Below are 22691 nucleotides of genomic sequence, written 5' to 3'. Positions count from 1 at the left end.
GCGAGCCGATGACAGGGCCTTTGTAAGACAATCAGCAAGTTGATCCTCAGAAGGAGTGAAACGAACGACTAACTGTTTGGAAGACACTCGCTCACGGATAAAATGAAAGTCGATATCAACGTGCTTTGTTCGTATGTGTAGAACTGGATTGGCAGTGAGATAAGTGGTACTAATGTTATCACAAAGCAGAACAGGGGCAGAGGTCTGTTGCATACATAGATCACGAAGCACAAACTGCAACCAGGAGAGTTCAGCAACACCATCAGCGAGAGCTTGAAACTCTGATTCAGTACTCGAGCAAGAAACAACTTTTTGCTTGGAAGAATGCCAGGAAATCAGATTGTGGCCTAAGAAAACGCAATAAGCTCCAGTGCTGCGACGAACATCGGTACACGAGGCCCAGTTAGCATCGGTATAGCAAGTAAGATTGTAATCTAAACAGGGCTGAAGTGATAGGCCAAAGTGAGTCGTGCCTTTTAAATAGCGGAGGATACGCTTAACGGCTTGCCAGTGAGAATCAGTGGGAGAATGCATATATTGACAAACACGGTTCACAGCGAAAGAGATGATGGGCCTAGTCATAGTGCAGTACTGAAGAGCACCAACAATGCTTCGGTATTGCGTGCCATCTTGTAAGGGAGTACCATCATGAGCTGATAAAACAGAGGCAGAGGACAGAGGCGTGGGGAATGTCTTGGAATCAAGCATTTCAGCACGATGAAGAACATCTTGAATGTACTTATGTTGTGAGAGATGAAGACCAGTGGAAGTATGATGAACATGTATGCCCAAGAAATAATGGAGCTGTCCCAAGTCTGTAATGGTAAATTCAGTCTTCAAAGTGGCAAGAAGATAAGACATGGCAGAGGAGCTACTACCAGTGAGTATAATATCATCTACATAGACCAAAACAACCAAGAAAATGGATGGAGCTTGAAAGGTGAACATAGAAGAGTCTGCAGAAGAATTAACAAAACCCCAAGATAAGAGAAATGAGCTAAGTTTGTTTTACCAAGCACGTGGGGATTGTTTTAATCCATATAAAGCTTTGTCAAGGCAGCAAACAAAATCAGGAAAGTTGGAGTTCTGAAAACCATCTGGTTGGGCCATATACACAGTTTTAGTAAGAGTCCCATGACGGAAGGCATTTTGCACATCAAGCTGTTGAATGGACCATCCTTCAGATATGGCAAGAGTTAATACAGTGCGGATGGTAGCCAGTTTAACAACAGGACTAAAGGTTTCAAAATAGTCAATCCCTTCGGTTTGATGATAGCCCTTTGCCACCAAGCAGGCCTTGTATCTGTCAATAGTCCCATCAGCTTTGAGCTTAACACGGAAGACCCACTTACAACCAATTATTTTGCTATGAGAAGGAGGAGGTACAAGATGCCAAGTTTTGTTGGCCATAAGAGCTTGAAACTCAGTGAGCATTGCTTGATTCCAATGAGAGAACTTGGCTGCCTGCTTATATGTAGAGGGCTCAAAAAATGCATCAGTGATGGTGCTAATTAAAACCCTTGGTTTGTGAACACCAGCCTTGGCCCGTGTTATCATAGGATGAGCATTACAAGGTGGTGCAATGGTGTTCTCACATTGGTCATGATGCTCAACCACCAAAGGAGTGGTGGAAGAAGAGGGGGGAGAAAAGGGAGAGGGAGTAGGAGGAGAAGGAGAAGGAGAAGGAAGGGCGGAGGAAGAGGGGGAGAAGTTGGGAGACTGAACGGAGGGTAAAGCAGTGGAAGGCAAAATGGGAGATGGTTAGGAAGGAGAAGGAGTAGGAAGAGAGGCAACAATGGGAGATAAAAAATGAAAGGAAGGGGAAAATGAAGGAGAGGAGGAGGAAGAAGAAGAAGGAAGAGAGGAGAAAGGGAAAGAGTGCTCATTAAACATAACATGTCGAGAGACATATAGACGACCGGAGGGCGGATATAGGCAAAGGTAACCTTTGTGTTGGGAGCTATAGTGTAACGACCCAAATTCACTAATAAGGCTTAACGGTCTTGATTAGTGTGCCTGGAGGGCATAAAGGGAATTATGTGTGATTTTAATTATTAAGATGCATGATTATGAGTTAAAGCATGTTATATGACTATTTGAGTATTTGAGATGCGTGACTATGTGTATTAGTATGCATGTAGGCCCTGATTAGGTTAGAAGGGCATGATCGTAAATTTTGGTCATTATGGGCATAACTGCTTTGATATATGTGATAATTGTCAAGACCACATTATTATGTGGATATATCTGTGATCTGCGACTCGAGACGATCTTAGTGAGCAAAGTAGCGAAAAAGTCATAGCGGGGATTTATACCCAGCTCGGGGTGAGCTCAGGGGTATAAATGGGAATTTAATGGATATACTGGAGTCTATTTTGACATCGAGGAATATTATTGGTGATTAATTAGGTGTCGGAAGTTAAGCGGGAAATAATAGAGACACTCGAGGAGATAGCGGGAATTGGGGTGAAATGACTAAAATGCCCCTAAGTGGATTAAAGGGTTTAGAATTAATAGGGAGGGCATTAAGGTCATTTGGCTTTTAAAGATGGGTGTTACTGAGGCTTTATGTTAGTGGGATTTGTAGAATATTACAGAAGTCTGAGGAGAGAAAAGAAGGAAAAGAGTAAGAAAAGAGAAAAGGGAAGGAAAAACAGAGTGGTTTTCCTTGAGTCGGTTTGTGGTTCTCTCACCACTTTTCTTCATTCTTCTTGAAGTAAAATTCAGAGGAGAGCTAGTTCAATTAAGCCACAAGGTTACTGAGCTAAGATTGAGGATTTGACAAAGGTTTAGCAAGCTTAGGCCATCACTTGAGGTAAGATTCTGTAATTTCTTTAGTTGCTGGTTTGGTTTCTGAACTATGGTATGTAAGTTGAGTTTGATGGGGAACTTTGGGGAAATTCAGGGCAAAGGTTAAGGAAAAGCAAGCCAAGGAGGTCTAGAGACAGCTTGTGGTCGAAATCCTATCAAAGGTATAAAGTCTAAACTCTAACTTTGCTGTACAATTGGTGTCTGCTGAGTTTAAGTGTTTAGGAGTGGCTATGGTGAATTCTGAGTTTGTGGATGCATGTGCTTGAGTTCTAGGTATTTGGGGTGCTTGATATGAGTAGAGTATGGTCATAAGGTTGTTTTTGAGTTTGGGAAAGAGTTGGAAGAGTTTTGGTTGAGGTTGGTTCGAGGAAATCGCAAGAAGAAGAACTGAGGGTGGTATCTATCTGTGACTAGCGCTACAACGCTAGCCTTTGGGCACTGTAGCGCTAGGCCATGATGCTGAGGGGATTTTGGCTTCTGTTTGTAGCGCTGTAGTGCCCTCCCATGAGCGCTGTAGCGCTACCCTGCCTTCTGAAGGGGATTTTAGGGTTATTTGCAAGGGCTTTTGACCTAGGGTTTGGGGTTTGATTCCACCACTTTGTTTGGTGGAACTAGGACTTCCCGGGGGCTCGGGATTAGCCCTGGGGCTAGGTTTTGAACTTGAGGACCGATAATGACTTTGGCCCATGATTGTGTTTAGGTGAGCGCTAGGGCTTGAGGGGGATCGTGCTCAAGGAGTCGAGGGATCAAAGCTAGTGAATTGAAAGGTAAGAAAACTGCACCCGATTATATGTTTGTGATGGGACTAAGTGCTCCCGAGAACTGTATCGTGTCAATGATGGTATTACGCCATGGGACATGTAAAAGTGGCCTAAGAGTGTCGTACATAACATTAGCGCACAGGGCGCGACTTGGCCACTGGTAGCCGAGGACAGCTTAATATTCACTGAGCTCGGTTTAAGCGGGCCAGGGTCAGTGGGATAACAGAGGGAGCAACCTGAGGGCGCTAGCCCTAGTTATCGTTTGTGAACTGTAAATGTTATGAATTGACATGCCTGGTATGTGGAATACTTGATTATACTGAATGGTTATATGGTTGAAATTATGTAATGCAATGTGAGATATTGATTTGTCTGCTAATTGATTATGCTCTGTCGTTGTTGTGTTTTCTTGCTGGGCCTTGGCTCACGGGTGCTACGTGGTGCAGGTAAAGGCAAAGGCAAGCTGGACCAACCCTGAGTTGGAGGGCTGCGGGGCTGAATGTGCATAGCCAGCTGTTCGATCGCCATGGTCGAGGAGTGGACCAGGACAGGGATTACCTAACTGCTTGTTTTGCCTTAGTATGGCTGGTTATTGTATCTGAACCTTATAACTTTTGTAAAAAATCTTTAAACTTGTATTTTTGGGATCCCGTGTAAACAAATAATGTTTCTTAACAAAAATGTGGCTTTTGAGACCAAAATTTTTTAAACCTTAGTTCCTTTACAGTTTCGTTGACACGTATTCTATTAATTGACTTGATTAGCAAGTCTGGCACTTTATAAACACACAGTGTAATGGTCTTGGCTATCCAGGGCGTTACATATAGCCTAGGAACACACATTCATGAGAGCGGAAATGGAGTTTATGAGTGTTATAAGGTCGTAAATAAGGGAAGCAAGAGCAGCCAAAGACACATAAACTATTGTAATCAAGAAGTTTGTGATACAAAGTGAAATATGGACTATGATTCTCAAGCACAGGGGTGGGGAGACGGTTAATAAGGAATGTGGCAGCAGAAAAAGCATAAGGCCAATAAGTCAAGGGCATAGAAGAATGAGCAAGTAGAGAGAGGCCAACTTCTACTACATGACGATTTTTTCTTTCAACTCTGCCATTTTGCTCGGCAATGTGAGGGCAAGAGAGATGATGAACCAGTCCTAAAGATTCAAAATGGCTTTTAAAAACTCATAATTCATCCCCCAGTCGCTTTGAAAACGTTTGATTTTAATGTCAAATTGTCATTCAACCATTTTTTGAAATTTAAGAAAGGTAGAGAAAACTTCAGATTTAGATTGCAAGTGATAAAGCCAAGTAAAACGACTGAAATCATCAATAAACAACACAAAAAAGCGAGCACCAGTAATAGACAATTCAGGGGCAGGACCCCAAACATTACTATGAATTAATTCAAAGGGAGCAGTTGCTCTAGAGTCAGATAAAGAGAAGGGCAGTCTATGAGACTTGGCCATTTGACAAGCATTACAAAAATCAAACTGAGAAGAAACATTGTTTTGAAAATTACAATCTGAAAAAACTTTGGAAATAACTCTAGACGAGGGATGACCGAGGCGATTGTGCCATAACGAAGATGCTTGAACATGAGTGAGATGAGCTTGAACACGAGAGGGACGAAAGGTGGGAATGGAAGTGGAACTGACTTTGTAGAGACCACGATCAAGCACCCCCGTGAGAAGGATTCTCTTGGTGACCTGATCCTTAACATAGAAATGGTTGGGATGAAACTCAATAAGAACATTGTTGTCTCGACATAGTTTAGAAACACTAATAAGATTATTTGTGAAAGTAGAAGTGTGGTAAACATGGTTAAGGGATAAGGGAGGGAATTTAGATGGTAAAGTAACATGACCAATATGAGAAATAGGGAGAGACTTACCATCACCAACCTGAACCTGCTCGGACCCGTGATAAGGAGAGGCATGATCCATCAGCTGAAAATCCGGAGTGAAATGATGAGTAGCTCTGAATCCATAAACCAGTTGGCAGGGGAAGGAGCAGAGGAACTATCAGTACCAGTGAAGCCAGAGATGGGCATCTGGGAAGGTTGTTGAGGTGATTGGATCATGGTATTAAAATTGTGAGGAGTTTGAGGAATGTATGCAAGGTTGGTATGATGGTAACAAATGTTGGCAGTATGACCAACTTTGCCACAAATCTGACAAGAGGGGCGAGGTTGAGAGGATTTAGAGGCAGGTGGTGAGAAAGAGTGAGCATGAGATGATGGGCGAGATCCCAAGACTCCAGGAAGAGAGTTCATGGGTTGGTTTGATGAAGAGAAATGGTTTTGTGAAGGAGGAAACTGATTGGGAAAGGGTTTGGACTGGTTGTTGTGTGGGTTGGAGTATTGGTGTTTGGAAAATTTCTTCCCAGTATGGAGCTGAGATAGATGGGCTTGAAGGGAGGTCTGAATGTCTTCACTGGCATGTCTTTCAATCCGATAATCAAAACTCAGGAGTAGGCCATACAGAGTTTCCATAGAAGGTTTATCAGCTCGATTAAGGATACCTGTAACATAAGCATCATATTAAGGACCCAAACCGCCGAGGAAGTAGACGAGTTGATCTTTGGATGATACAGTCTCTTCAATAACAGCAAGACGATTGCAATATCCCTTGAGACATTGAATATACTGAGTAGCTGTAAGCCCTGCTTTCTTGATGGTTTGGAGTTTTCCATGAATCTCTGTAATACGCGCCATGGAGGAGGAGGAGTAGATCTCTTCCAAAGCTTCCCAGATTGCTTGAGCCGTCTGGAAAGTCACTATTTCGCCAAGCATTACCTCAGACAAGGAGGAATAGAACCAGGACATAAGCAATCGATTATATCGCGGGATTGATGGTAGTGGATTCGATGGGAAGAAATTTTGGGGGACATGGACGAGTTCCATCAAGGAAATCATCAAGACCGTGAGCCATAACTACATTGAGGAGTTGATTCTTCTAGATGAGGTAATTGTTCTCATCTAATTTCATAGCAAATGTTTGATTCAAGGAGGGGAGGGTGGGATTAATGTGAGTGTGTGGAGCTACATCACTGTCGGAGATGTTTTGGTCGGAGGTGTTTTGGTTTCCCTCATTCCGGCCAGTTGAGACCTGGGAAGATTCGTGAATATGAGCCATGGCTCTGATACCATGTAAAGTAGAGAGAAAATAGAGGGTTTGTTGTAGAAGAAAATGTATATTGAATATGCAGCTTAACCATTTACAGATACATAATTTGAGCTTTATACTCAATGGTAAATGGACACCTGTACACTAGGTAATGACCAAGCCTAACACTAATTACAGACCACTAATATGCACATTAACAACTAATACTACTTATCATACCATAACTTTAGAAAAGCACAATGCAGCACTCCTCTTGTAGCTCTTTCCTCCTTCAGAAATGAGAATCTAACTCCTAAACCTAATAGAGAAAACAATCCAATAGTTCAATATAATAAGTTTAACTATGTATTAAAGATAAACTTCTCATTCATCCATGTTGAGAAATATGTTCCTCCAAACTTATATCAGACAATTAATTCTATACATTCAAAGGTTTTGATATTCTTAATAATCTACACTAATTCAAAAATACACCCACCTACTCTTATTCAGGATTACACTCTCATTACAAAGAAAAAAAAATCACAACAAACAAATCAAATACCTGTACAAACCAAAGCAAATTATCTGCTCATGAAATCTTCTTTTGAAAGCAATAGACCTTAAGTGTTAGAACTTGCAAACAGTGTTGGTAGTTTCTTACTCTCAGTCGAAGAAAGCTTAAAAGGAAGGTAGCAGTTTGTCAAGGATGACACCTCTTTAGGTTATTAGGGAGGCATTGTTTTTGGAGTTTTTGACCATTTTCATGTTATTTTTAAAGGGAAATTTGACTTTTAATACATATAAGGGAGATTGTATTCTATATGGGAAATTTGAACTTTTATATGCTTAATGGGGTGTTGTAATCGAAAAAAAATGCAAAATAATGCCAAAACTTTTAACAGTACCCAAAATGCCCCCGTCACAAAAAAATTTCCCTCACTTTTGATTATCCTCTCTCTCTCTCCACTATCTCACTCTCACTCTCTCTGTTCATCTCTCCCCTGCCCGATACCCATTGAGAACCATCGAATCCAATCAGAGAAGCTCGTCTCGCCGCCGTCGAACCACCGTCTGGCCTCCGTCCATTTCTCCGTCGAACCCCGTGCCATAAAAATCAAAGTTTAAGGTCTCTGAAGCACCGCCCTCGTCGAAGCACCGAGACCCTGAAGCACAACCCCTCCGCCGTCGTCGAAGCATCGAGACCCCGAGACCGCCCTCGTCGACTGCGTCTCTTCTCCTCCGCCTGCCTCTGCGTCTCTTCTCCTCCTTATCAAATCACAAAGGTTAAGGTCGATTTCCCTTGATTTTTTTAAATTTTTTGTGTGAATGTTGTATACTTTACGAGTGTGAGCATATTGATCTAATTTGTTTGAGTATTTTGGAATGGGTATGTTGAATATCGAGTGTGAGCTTTTGCTTTGTTTATTTGATGTTGCTCGATGGTTCGATGGGCATCGTTGAGGGGGTTCGATGGGCATCAATGGGTAGGCATTTAGGGGGTTCGATGCATACTCGATGGTTGTTAAACGACGCTCGATGCATGCTCGATTGGGTTCGATAGGTTAGGTCATTTGGGGTTTTAGGTTTATGCTTCTGTGATTTGATGCATGCTCGATGGTGGTTCGATACATGCTCTAAGGTTGTTCGATAGGGTGGGTCTTAGGGGTTCCAGGAGCGGGTTCGATGGTGATTCGATGCATGCTCCATGGTGGTTCGATGCATGCTCGAGGGATGTTCGATGGGGTAGTTTTTTTATGGAAATGTCCAGTTCGATAGGGGTTCGATTGGTGTTCGATGGGTACTCGATAGTGGTTCGATGGTTGCATGTATGTTTATTTATGGATTTTTCACGCGACTTTGTTTAACTGTATTATTTTTATTTTTATTTTTTGCAAATGCCGAAGTTTCTTTTTCCCTTGACAGATCACTTTCCTGGTCGAGTCACATATAGGGGTAATGGGTACTTTAAAACAATCAAGGACAAGTTTGAGGAGCTCGGGTTGATAGAAAGGGTGAAGGAATCCCCTTTCAAATAATTTTTCGTGGCTGAGAAGTTAGACTTCTCTGCATCTCTCATACATCAATTAATGTTGCGCAAGATCCAGTGCAACAAAGAGGATGAGTCGCATTTTCATTTAGGATCTAGACCCTGTAGATTTGGTAGAGACAAGTTTTCTTTGGTTAAGGGGGTTGAACTTCAGTTCCGGGCCATCTGAGACTGATTTGAAGAAACACTTGACTAGTGACCGCTTAATCGAGGAGTACTTTAATGATGAAGAAACGGTGAAGATAATGCAGTTGGAGGTTGCTTTAAAAAATTGCGCTGTAGTTGAAGATGCCTACAAGTTGGGCCTATGTTTCTTTGTTTAGGGGATTTTACTTGCACGAGAGGGCAAGTTAAATGTCTGGATAGATTAGCTGAAGATGGTGGAGGACACTGAGTACTTCTTTACTTACCCATGGGGGAAGGTGTCTTTTAACAAGCTTATGGATGCATGTCAAAAAGACATGCATCATCAGACGAGGACCTATGAGAAGAAGAAGGAAGTTAAGGGAAATAGAAAGAAGCAAAATATAGTTTGTATGGTTATGTCCCTGCGTTGCAGTATTGGGCATACGAAGCCATCCAATAGTTTGCACGTGAGTATGGTATTAACCATGGAAACCAGTTTCTGAGGATGCTCAGTTGGTCGAGCAATAAGGAGCGTCCTATTTCGAAGGCCGACCTTGCACCGATGTTCAAGAAGACGAGTGTAAGTTCTTCTATATTATGTCAAAATATAGTATTCTTTGGTGGATTCAAACTAACTTAATGCTTTGTATTTGATGCAGTTGATTGTGTTGTCCATGTTGAAGCCCCGACCTTCGGAGATAGCTTATTATAGCGCTCTGACTAAGGGTGATGCTCCCTTGTATCCCAGGTTGGGCCAAGAAGAAGAGGTAGAAACTCCCACTGATTTTGAGAAGGTGGCGGAGATAGTTGCTAAGGTTGCGAAGGCAGCCAATATTTTTGTTGATGGCCCTGATGATGAGGATACCCCAGTCCCCATCGGCCCCACACCCTCGGCCCCGGCCTCATCGGTACACCCCGGTCCTGATCAACCTGAGTTACAGGAGGAGTTGGAGAGGTTGGAGCGAGTCGAGAGTCATCAGGATACCATCCTAAAGAACCAAGCGGTCATCATGGATGCTGTCAATAAGATTTTGACATTTGTACAAGATCTTCCAGATGATTCTAATTCCGACTCACTTGACCTCCCAGATGATTTTGTCGTACATGACATAGGCACTCCTCCCCCGATAGCACTCACAGCAAATCCTGAGACCCCAGGTGTTGCTATTATAGAACCTGGGGATGTTGCTGGTGTAGAATTTGAATTGGCCAAGAGGAAAAGACGCAAACCTAAGAAATTTGAAGACTACACCGACTCAACCAGGAAGAAAGCTCGTGTGGATGCGATTGATGACATGCCATTAGTCCTCAACCCTTTGAAGAAGCCACTTGCTACACATACAGGACGATCGACAAGTGGTTGCTTGGAGATATTCCGAACAAGACGAAGAGGGATGTCCAAACTAGTGTGTATGGTCCGAGTTGGTTTCTGACGATGAAGACACCACGGTTTTGGATCGATGATGGGGTAAGTAATTTTATTAATATCTATTATCTAGAATAAACATTGGGTTCAATAGGGTTCGATGTTGGTTCGATGTGGGTTCGATAGGGGTTTGATGTTGGTTCGATAGGGGTTCGATGGGTAGAGGCAGATGGTTTGGTTCTAGTAGCTTTAAATGGGGTTCGATAGGGTTTGATGGGGTTTGATGTTGGTTCGATAGGGGTTTGATGGGTAGAGGCAGATGGTTTGGTTCTAGTAGCTTTAAATTGGATTCGATGGGGTTCGATAAGGGTTCGATAGGGGTTTCGATGGGTAGAGGCAAATGGTTTGGTTCTAGTAGCTTTAAATTGAGGTCGATGGGGTTCGATGTTGGTTCGATGGGTAGAGGCAGATGGTTTGGTTCTAGTAGCTTTAAATTAGATTTGATGGGGTTCGATGGGTAGAGGCAGATGGTTTGGTTCTAGTAGCTTTAAATTGGATTTGATGGGGTTTCGATGGGTAGAGGTAGATGGTTTGGTTCTAGTAGCGTTAACTTGGGTTCGATGGGTAGAGGTAGATGGTTTGGTTCTAGTAGCTTGAAATTGAGGTCGATGGGGTTTGATGTTGGTTCGATGGGTAGAGGTAGATGGTTTTACAATTTCTTTCCTCTCATTTTTGCAGCATATTGATGTGGCCAAGCATATGTTACGTAGGCGTCGACAATTCTATCCCGGAGCGTATCGACAAGATGATGTTGTGATGAATATTATGTTCTCACAAGTGGTATCAGCCCGTTATGATGCGTATCAAAATGCCAAGGAAGCGGATAAGAAAAGGTTTTTGTGGGATTCAGATGTGATGTCAATGATTATGGGAATTGACAATCAATTTCTAGCGTCGTGGAAGGAAGTAGACATTGTATATTGGTGCCAGAACTACCTTCAAGCGCATTGGTTTGCAGTTGAAGCCTCCATTTCTACTTGGACTCTGAATGTTTATGATTCAGACGTGACAGTGATAAGTGATAAACAACTGCAATCTTTTATGAAGTCATGGTCTACTTTGTTCCCATCGTTGTTATTGCAGTCACAACTTTTCAAGGATGACCCATTGTTGACGATTCCACCTGGAGCTAAAAGATGCAAAGAGTTCAACGTGCACCGCATGCAGTTGATTCAGTACCCCAAACCAAAGTCAGGTAATCAAAATTCTAGTTTTTATTCAAGTTTTTTAAATTAAATTCTATGTTGATTTTGTTACTAATGCAGTTTATGTTTCGTTCACAGTGAAGATTGTGGTGCGTACGCCATCAAGCACATCGAGCACTTATTGGGTAGGCTATTACTTCACACAATCTGCGATGACAACATGGAGTTGTTCAGAAACAAATGGATAGTTAACTTATGGTATCAGAATGTTAGACATTGAACATTCTCTTATTGTTATATTTCTTTGCTTAAAATTTAAGTTATTAAAAAAATTGTGTATCGAGCATGCAAATCATTAACGACAATTAGCAGTAAAAATCCAAGCGACCAAAATTCATTAACGACAATAAAAAAAAAAAAAAACCTTCAACTTTAAGTTTAAATAAAATACAACAAAAATTAAACTCAAAGTCGAGCTTTGCATGAGGACTTGTTGTGGCCACGACCACCACATCTACTGCACTTACGCATTTTCACATCTTTTTCCCCGCCGGATGGCCAACAATTTGTTCTTGGTCTTCCTAGCTTTGGCTTCTTTGGACGACCAACTTGTTATTTCTCTATGGGTACACCAACTACCATATTCTTAATGTCATCTGGAAGTATCCAGTCATCCTCGTTCCTAGTTGGGTAAATGGTTTCTTTGTACGAATTCCTCCATGATTCAATGGTGTAAAACGGTGAACACAAAGAGTAAAAGGTCACCCCATGCTCTATAGTTGCTACAGCTGCATGAGGACAAGGTGTGCCTATGAGCTGGAATACCCCACATGAGCATGATTTCGTCATCAAATTCACCTCAGCATCGCTATCTGCACTAGTTACATGAAACTCGAATTGGCCAAGGGCATAGACATTTATGAACCTTCCTTTGTCAGCATTGTTCGATACATCTGCCTCCATCAGGGTGGATAATTTGGTGGTAGTCTTCTCTGTCATACTACGTCGTTCAGAAAACCAAGACTGTAGTGTGAACCGAATGAATTCCAAAAATATTGTAACTGGAAAGGTTCTTGCATATCACATGCAAAGATCCTGACTGTTGTTGAAGCTTTCAGCGTAGTTGCTTGTCATTATATTGTATCGTTTTCCAGGAAAGAAAGGATGAGACCACTTATCGAAACCAATTCCCTCCAAATAGGCAGCTATGGGAGGATCCATTCGCTTAATATTTTCAAAATGCTTCAAAAATTCGATCTTCTTCCATGCATAGGTTGCTGCCCACATCTCACTGTGACAGTGATCAGTCTTGAACTTAGCTTTCACATTCATACTAATGTGATGGTAGCATGCGCAGTGGTAGGCATCAGGAAAGACAGCTTCTAGAGCATGAATAATACTAGCATGCCTATCTGACATGAAAGTCAAGTCATCAACGTCCCCAATGGCTTCCTTCAACTTCATTATGAAATATTTCCACGAGTTGTGGTTCTTACTATCCACCAACCCAAACGCAATTAGATATAAATGACTATTCGCATCCAAAGCAATGGCACATAGCATATGGCCACCGTACTTATTCTTCAGGAATGTGCCATCCACACATATCACAGGACGACAAAATCTGAATCCCCTCCTACACACTCCAAGGGAAAAGAAGCAATATAGGAAACGACCATCTTCAGTGACAAAATCAGTAATTGTACCTGGATTCTTTTGCTGCAACATGTGCAAGTAGGATGGCAACTTGCAATACGAATCTTCATATGTCCCCCTAACATACGTAAGTGTCTTCTCTCTACATCTCCATGCCTTTTCATAACTCATATCAATACCGAATTTTTTCTTCATATCCTCTTTTATGTTGTTTGCCATGTAATTGGTCCCATCAACTGCGTATTTGTTCTTTATGAGGTGTCCAACGACCTACGGTGCAGCTTGACGATGACCTTTTTGTCACACTTCTAGTGAGCATGTGTGTACGCTCTTGTATATCGTGATCTCAAACATGGGGGACATTGGTAGTTTTTTCCCTCTCAGTCTCCAACAACAGTCAGGATCTTTGCATGTGATATACTACACGTCAGTACCAGAATTTTTCACTATATACTCAAAGTTATTCTTCATTGCAAATAGAGAAACTTAGGTTTTTAAATTAATCTTGTCCTCAAAAGTCTTCCCAACATATATTTCTCCCATTGGTGCACCAGATGATGAGGAATGGGTTTTAGCAGATGCCTCAATATCTTCTTTTGTAAACATTGTGGCACTCCATCTGGTGTGATCTTCTCTTGATACAATTGTCTCCCTCCACCTAGTGTTATCTTTTGTCCTAGCAGGTTGATTACTGCTTCTGGCAGGTGTTCGGCGTCCTTGAGTTGGGAGGTGTGCCTGTACAAAAGGCAGTCCTGACTCTTCTTCTACTTGTTGGGCTTGGGAAATGTCTAACTCCTCATTTGAAATATCTACACTATAATACGAGTCATCCTCGGAACCATCATCATTATCTTCATCATTCACATAGGGATTGTACTCATATGCCTCAAGCACACCTGTGGGACCTCCTTGTGGTATATCAAGCTAAATAGTAGCCATCGGATTAGTAATTGGAACAAAAGTGCCACCTCGCTAAGATGCTTGTAACTGCTACCTGTAGGAGATGGATCGACACTGGTCGTGTCTTTTTTGTTCACACTAAGAGAATGATCTGATATGACATTCTTCTTAACTGGAGTCACACATAAGACTGTCAGTTGTTTCAAGCTTATTCCTAAGAATACACGAACTTGACGATCATTCCTCAATTGAACCGGTGCAAATGGTTGGTCACCGCATACGCATGTCACCTCAAGTTTCAATTCACACACCTCTCTATCCACCTGAAATGTCTCGTGTAGTATGTCAAGTAGTTGCAAGTACGTGACATCATTCTCTATTGGTATCACTTCACCTTCAGCATCCTTAAAATACCATTTCCTACCATCTGTTTCCCAAACACCGTTGTAAGAAACAAATACGTAAACAGTAGAACTTGAAATAAAAAAAAAACACAAATACAATTAGCTGAAAAACAGATGGTAGGAAATGGTATTTTAAGAATGTTGAAAAACATGACCATCGAGCTTGCTAGCATGTACGAAATAGTGAGAATGCACATTACCATTGAGCTTGCATCGAGCAAGTATCGAGTAATAATCGAGCAAGCATGCAACCGTAAAAAATGATGTGCCATCGAGCCTGCATGGAGCAGGCATCGAGCCTCCATTGAGCATGCACGAAATAGTGAGAATGCACATTGCCATCGAGCTTGTATCGAACAAGTATCAAGTAACAATCGAGCAAGCATGCAACCGTAAAAAATGATGTGCCATCAAGCCTGACTCAAGCAGGCATCGAGCATGCACGAAATAGTGAGAATGCACATTACCATCGAGTAGGTATCAAGTAACCATTGAGCACAACATGCAACCATAAAAATTGATGTGCCATCGAGCCTACATCGAGCAGGCATCGAGCACAACTCAAACTCAGAAAAATTCCAGAAAACACAGATCGACAAAAAACAAAAAACAAAAACAAAAAATATGTGCAAATATTGCTCAAATCTATTCAAAATGCCCAAAAAGTTTAAAGGAAACATCACTTATCCAAGTAATTAAGAAAAAAATTCTTACACATAAGATTTTTCTCCAAGATTCCTCAACCCTTACTTTAGTCTTGATCTCTACAAATGGCTTTCTTCGTAGGGGATTCCTTCGTAGGGGGTTGCTCGACTTCCTTCTACTGTGGTGCTCTTAGTGGCGGTGTGAGGTGAGGTGAGTGAAAGAGAGTGAGGAAGAAACAAGAAGAGGGAAGAGAGGAGAGAGTTGTGATATGGGTATTTTTGGTGTGCTAAAAAGAATTGGCATCATTTTGAAATGATAAAAAGGCTTAGCATTATTTTGAATTACACCACCCCATGAAGCATAAAAACTCAAATTTCCCTTCTATATGAGTCTCATTTTGGTCCTACTATTTACCTTAATACCCAAAATACCCTTGCCATTTGTTCTGACTCTCTCTCTCTCTTCTCTCTCAGTCTCTCTATATTCCCTTTCACTCTCGGTCCCGAACCAAAAAAACTCTCAAAACCCACATTTGAATCTATCGCAACCCAACAAAATTGGAGAAGAGAAGCATTGTCGGAGAAGGTCTTCGGAACCAGCACTTGAACATCAGACCGGAAGCACCCAGAGGAAACCAAACAACTTCGAAGTAGGCGAAACAACTCCCAAGTACGCGAAGGCGAGGGTTTTCTTTTTAATCGGAAATGTTTTGTTCATAGGATAGATCGGGGCTGGGTAGCTGAGAAATCTGGGTTTTTTTTCAAAAAATTTGACCCACCTCGATAGACCTCGATGATATTAGACATATGGCTAATTTAGCCCCTGCCTCTATAGGCCTCAATAGACCTCGATAGGCCTTGATGATAATAGACATATGGCTGATTCTAGCATCTGCCTCGATGGGCCTCGATAGAATAAGACTTATGGTTATTTTAGCACCAACCTCGATAGGCCTTGATAGGACTCGATAGACCTTGATAGAATTAGATATATTATGATTTTGCCTTGCCTCGATAGGCTTCGATGAAAAAAAAAATTGTATAATAAACTCATATGATATCCATAAAAATATCAGGCATAAATTATTCTTTTCTTTTTTCATTATTCTTGGTGTTCCCAATATTCTCTTCAAGAATAATGAAAAAAGAAAAATACAATTTATGCTTGATATTTTTATGGATATCATATGAGTTTATTATACAATTTTATTTTCATCGAGGCCTATCGAGGCAAGGCAAAATCATAATATATCTAATTATATCGAGTCTTATTGAGGTTGGTGCTAAAACAACCATAAGTCTTATTCTATCGAGGCATATCAAGGCCTATCGGGGCAGATGCTAGAATCAGCAATATTCTATTATCATCGAGGTCTATCGAGGCAGGGGCTAAATCAGCCATATGTCTAATATCATCGAGGCAGATGATAAATCAAGGTTTATGTCTCATTCTATCGAGGCCTATCGAGGCACCCTAAAATTGAATATATCTAATAGCATCGAGTCCTATCAAGGCCTATCGAGGTCAATCGAGGCACATTAAAAAACAAACCTAACATATACTATCGAGTTCTATCGAGGCCTATCGAGGTGGGTCAAATTTTTTGAAGAAAAACCTACATTTCTTAGTTACCCAGCCCCGATCTATCCTCTGAACAAAACATCAACAAAAAACTAGACATTGTAGATTAAAAAGAAAACCCTCACCTTCGCGTACTTGGGAGTTGTTTCGCCTACTTTGGAGTTGTTTGGTTGCATGTGGGTGCTTCCAGTCCGATGTTCAAGTGCTGGTTCCAAAGACCTTCGACAATGCTTCTCTTCTCCGATTTCGTTGGGTTGCGACAGATTCAAATGTGGGTTTTGAGAGCTTTTTTGGTTCGGGACCGAGAGTGAGAGGGAATATAGAGAGATTGAGAGAGAGAGGAGAGAGAGTCGGAACAAATGGCAGGGGTATTTTGGGTACTAAGGTAATAATAGGACCAAAATGAGACTCATATAGTGATAGGGTATTTTTTAAATACAATCCCTTTATATGCATTAAAAGTCAAATTTCTTTTTTTTAAAGACCCTTTACTTGTTATTGGACTTGCATGCTATAATTAATATGAATTTGTTTTTTTTTTTTTTTTTTTAAAAAGTGAGTACAAGATTTTCCTTTAAAAAAAAATGTGGCTGTATGATCATTTGTTTTCTAATTTTAATTTTAGTGGAATAATTCCTTCAAAAAAAATTTAAAAATCATTTTATACATAATTAAAAAATATTAATTTTAACTTATGAATTTATATTTTCAAGATTATTCTCATTTTTGTACATACATTATTCCCAACCAAATAGTCTATTTAAAAAATTATTATTACTAATTAAACAAGAAATGTAATAATTTAGATATTTTTATTTAATTTTTTAAGAGTAATGATATGTGCACTCAAAATATATATCAAAATATTACATACACTGACATAGCAGTTTAGAATAATCAATCATATTTATCAAAACTAGAACCAGTGACACATCACTCTGTGTAGGTGCACATTTTTTGTGCACATATCATTACTTAAATATTAAACATATTAATATACTTCCTTTAATTAATATTAAAATATATTTTTTGGCCATTTAGATAGAACCTCTATAAACTAAGAAAAAATATCATTTTTTTTGGTCAAGAGAGAGCATTCTAATTACTTCTATAAATTTAATATTTTTATTCTTATATTAAATTTAGAAGAAATCGATATTTTACCCCTAAATTGTAGCCTTTCAAAGTTGTACCTCATAAAAAATTTATGGCTAAAGTCTCTAATATTACGTTTTAGTACAATTGTTAATCTAACCATTATGTTCTAAAAATATTTGCAGCAAAAGTCACTAACAAATTAATTTGTTGTACTTAAATTAAGATCCTAAAAAATTTTAAATGATTAAAAAAAATTTGATGCAAATGATGATTAATGACTAACAATATGTAACATCTCAATTTCCCTAATAAGGCTTAGTGTCTTGATTAGGGGGTCAGGAGGGCAATAATTGAATTAATTATATGTTTATGTGATTATATACATGATTATGTGAATTAAGTGAGTTATATTATGATATGACTATGTTTGCATGTTTAAGTGTGTTAAACATGCATGTGGGCTCGTTTCTTATTATAATGACATTTTCATAATTTTGACCCGTTGAGGGTATAATTGTAAATATATATGTGTTTTATGATTGAAATCATATTATTATGTGGATATATTTGAGTTATTCGGCATGAGGCGATCCTAGTGAGCAAGTTAGCGGTTTAGGCACAACAGGGTCAAATACCCAGCTCGGGGTGAGCCCATAAGCATTTTGGTAATTTAGTACATTACTAGGATTTATCGGGTAATGAGAAGTTATTTGGTAATTACTTGGGGATATTGGAATTAATTGAGGAATTATGAGGTGTTAATTGAGATTAGTGGGGAAATGGTGGCAAAAGACAATTTTGTCATTGGGGGCATTAGAGAACTAAGGTAAGGCTAGGTGTAATTTAGTCTTTTTCCTAGCCTTGGAATAGCTTAATTGTAACTGTTGACCACGATTTTGGCCAACAACGAATAGACGTCAAAACTACAGTAAACCTTCAACAAAAAATACGACACTGATAATTTTATAGTGGTTCAGCCCCAATTTATTGGTAATAGCCTAATCCACTTGGAGTTGTGATATATAGATCCTACACTTAAGAACAGATGAACTTGAGCCAACTGAGTTTCCTAAGTGTAAGTAGAAAAATATAGAGTTTCTCTCTCTAGAGAATATAAGCTTTCTCTCTCTAAGCTCCCTCAGAAAATGCCCTAAGAATGCCCCAAGTAACAGTCCCAAAGTCTAAAAACTAGAGAGTTCTTTCCGTCTCCAAAAAGATCAGATCCCCCTAAATGATGGCATGAGCCATTTATTTATAGGCTCATGGATCGTACATCAGATATATCCTTTTGATCGGGTCCTTGGTTCTTCCAACATACTTTAATTAACTAAAATATAAATAAATTCAAATTTCAATAATATAGCTATTATTTCGGGATATCTGAGAGATTCCCGCGGCAGTTGCAAATGATTCGGGTTGAATTTGTTACTGAAGCTTTTACTGAAGAGTTACTAGACGGTAACTTCTGAGATTCTGATCCGTGGTCCGACCAAATCCATCCCCAAAGTGACTGGTCGGCCAAGACAACTCACCGGTCGGCATAGGCAAAGCACTCCTCTAGCACACCTCTAGTCTAACATGACACATCTCTGGTCTAGCATGACACATCTCTGGTCTAGCATGACACATTTCTGGTCTAGCAACACACTTTACTGGTCTAGCAAAACAAATGACTGGTCGGCCAAAATACTCCACTGGTCGGCCAGAACATTTTACTGATCGGCCATAATATTTTACTGGTCAGTCAAAAATCTTTACCGGGCGGACAAAAATTCTACATGGTCGGTCAAATCACTTCCAAACCAGATAAATAATTTTCATGACCAGTAATTTCACAACTCCAAAGATTAATCCCAAACCTTTCCCTCCTTGGCCAATTCATTTATTGACTATTAACGTGTCATTTACTGACCATGCATTGCCACTTGTCACTTCTGATTGCCACGTCATCAAACTGAAATTTTGGGGATAACATTTGCCCCCCCAAGTTTATTATATGATTTTCTCATATGATAAACTTTTTCTCTAGCTGATAGTTATTCACGTCGTCCAAAAGCTTCCACCCGGTCAGTAACTTTCACTTCTGAAGTGAACCCACGATCAAACATTTCCTTTAGCCCATCAAACTTGTTTCTTTTACCATTCCTAACCGATCAAATTTATTTTGTCCCTCGGAAGCCTTGTGCCTTGGAACCCAAATAACTTCTTGGCAATGCTACTCCTCGGACGCACCCCAGCCGCTCGGACACCCATGCCTATTCGAACATGCTGCTCCTCGAACGCACCTCAGCCGCTCGGACGCCCATGCCTACTCGGACATGCTGCTCCTCGGATGTCCCTCAGCCGCTCGGACACTACGCGCATCCACTTGGGAACATGGCGCATTCGCTCGGGTAGACAGCATGGCCACTTGGACACCACAGCCTCTCGGACGCACGCAGCCGCTCGGATATGGAGCTCCTAGGATGGCCAGCCAACAGCTCCTCAGACATGCACCCCAACACTCGGACACTACCCTAGTCGCTCGGACATGCCAGCCTCTCGGACATGTAGCCTCGGATGTGCCAAACTCCTCTCGGTGCACCTGCCTCCTCGGATGCACACCTGCCCACTCGTACGCGCACTCAACTGCTCGGACACATGCAGCCGCTTGGACGCACACAGCCGCTCGAACATGGAGCTCCTCGGATGCGCGCGCGCCAGCAGCTCTTCGGCATGTCTGTCGAGTCATTCAGACATGCAACATAACCGCTCAGGCATATGGCATAGCTACTTAAGCATATGCCTAAAACTTATCCCTCCGAACACCATTAAAACACCTTGTTCGAATATCTCAATCGATCTTGGGGAAAATTGATTTCTCTTCTCAAAGAAATTTTTTTCACTGTGTAGTAAATATTTTTACTTTGCATTCATTTTTCGTGTTTGTTTGGTTCACTCCAGGGACTCATCACTGTTAGTCATGCTCAACAACAGAGTTTCCTACTCGACCAGTGATATATGCTCAGCCGACCAGGGAAGTTGTATCTGCTCTCCCGACCAGGAAAACTTTGCACCTGATCAGCTAAAATTTGTACCTGGCTAGTAGTTTACTCTTTTTTCTGGTGAAGACAATTGTTGCTTAGCAACTTTGATATTTTCTCGTACAGCCGAGTTGTTGGCATTTATACTTTACTTTTCTTTGTTAACTTGAAACATTCTAAGTCTTTAAAGACTTAAAAAGTTATAAATTTTTTGTGAATAGTAAAGTCACTCTGATGTATGTCTTATATTTTCGTATGAGTACTTAGTTTTCTAACTTAGAAATTCTAGATATTTCATAAGTCCATACTAAGTATACTTTCTCACACTCTTATTGCTCTAACATTTTATGAGCATAATGGTTATTGTCACACGAATATCTGCTTCTAACTTGAAATTTTAAAAAATTCCAAGTTACTTAATCTTTGTCAAACAAATTAGCTTAATGGCCTTTTTGGACTTCGAAAATTTACAAGTCAGCCTAAAAACAGATATCTTAACTCGTGCTCTTATTGCCTGTGTTAAATTATATACCAGTATACCCCACGTGCCCCCAAGTGATCGAGGGTTGAAAGATCCTTAGTCACTTGCTACTTGACCGAATCTGTTAGAGCAGTTAATTACTTGTGAAACACATAGAATATATGGAAAATATTCGAGCAGTTGAACACTGCTTGAACATATCGACCAGTTGAACACTGTCCGATTTTACCAACCAGTTGAACATTGTTCGAATAATTAACACACATACACATTTGTAGCAAGAATCGACCACGCTGCGCGAAGTCTCTTTTATTACTCATAAAAAAAGGACAAAATGTATCTAATAACGAGTCTTAAACAACAAAAATTGTTAAAAAATATATGACTGGTCGCAAATAACTAGCTCATAAACCAAATTTAAATAACAAGTTAAACAATTTGAAATTAAACTACCACTCTAAAAGCGGTATTTAGTGATAATATATCCTCCGATGCTCGCCATTCCAGTGGTTCTTGATCAAGCTCCATTCACCCAATCTGGTTCTAGCACTCTCGCTCATGTCGAAGTATGTGGGCATACCTCTCCCTTGCTTTGTTGCTATCCTCAGCCAAGTGTGGACCTCCACATATAGTGTTTAAGGTAAAGTCCATAGGCCCAGGTTGTAAGGGTGGAGATCTTTGTCGTTTGAACCCAGGATTACTGCTGCCTCCTTCTCCTTGGGGTGTCTCTACCCGGTACTTTCTCAACTTGCCTGACTGGAGAAGAAATTCTATCTCTTCCTTGAGGTGATTGCATTCATTCGTGTCGTGACCATAATCTCCATGGAAACAACAAAACTTATTCATGTCTCTCTTCCTCATCTCTTTCCTGGTGGGTGGAGGTTTCTTGTAGGGAACCTCTTCATGACTAGCAAGATATATTTCTGCTCAACTAATCGAGAGAGTGGTGTAATTAGTGAACTGAGGCTCATACTTGGTTGGCTTTTCATTTGAACTCAACTTAGCCTTCTTTTCTTCATGGTGGTCAGATCCGTTATTCCCACGTTTCTTTCCACCATTCTTAAGAGGGTCAGCTGATTTGCCCGGATTGTTTATGCCATTCTCCTCTTTCTCGATTGCATCATCCAATTTCATATACTTGTTTGCTCGATCAAGAAATTGTTGGAGGATTGCGATGTATACTATCCCACAAGGGGCTCCGATAAGTTATCCCAGAGGATATTGCAACCATCTTTCCTCGTCTCCGACAGCAGTTGCTTGGTTGGCCTCTCTCATGAACCTCTGTATGTAATTCTTGAGAGATTCATCCTTCCCTTGTTTGATATTTGCCAAGTGATTGGCATAAACTGGAGGAGTCCGAGCAGCACTGAACTGTCTACAAAATTCTTTCCTGAAACTCTCCCAAGAGGTCATGGAGTTTGGCTTGAATTTCCAATACCACTCTTGGGCAGTATCGGACAACGTAGTGGGGAAAAC

This window comes from Humulus lupulus, chromosome 9 (assembly GCF_963169125.1).
Source record: "Humulus lupulus chromosome 9, drHumLupu1.1, whole genome shotgun sequence".
In the NCBI taxonomy this organism is placed as follows: domain Eukaryota; kingdom Viridiplantae; phylum Streptophyta; class Magnoliopsida; order Rosales; family Cannabaceae; genus Humulus; species Humulus lupulus.
This window is presented reverse-complemented; position numbering follows the sequence as displayed.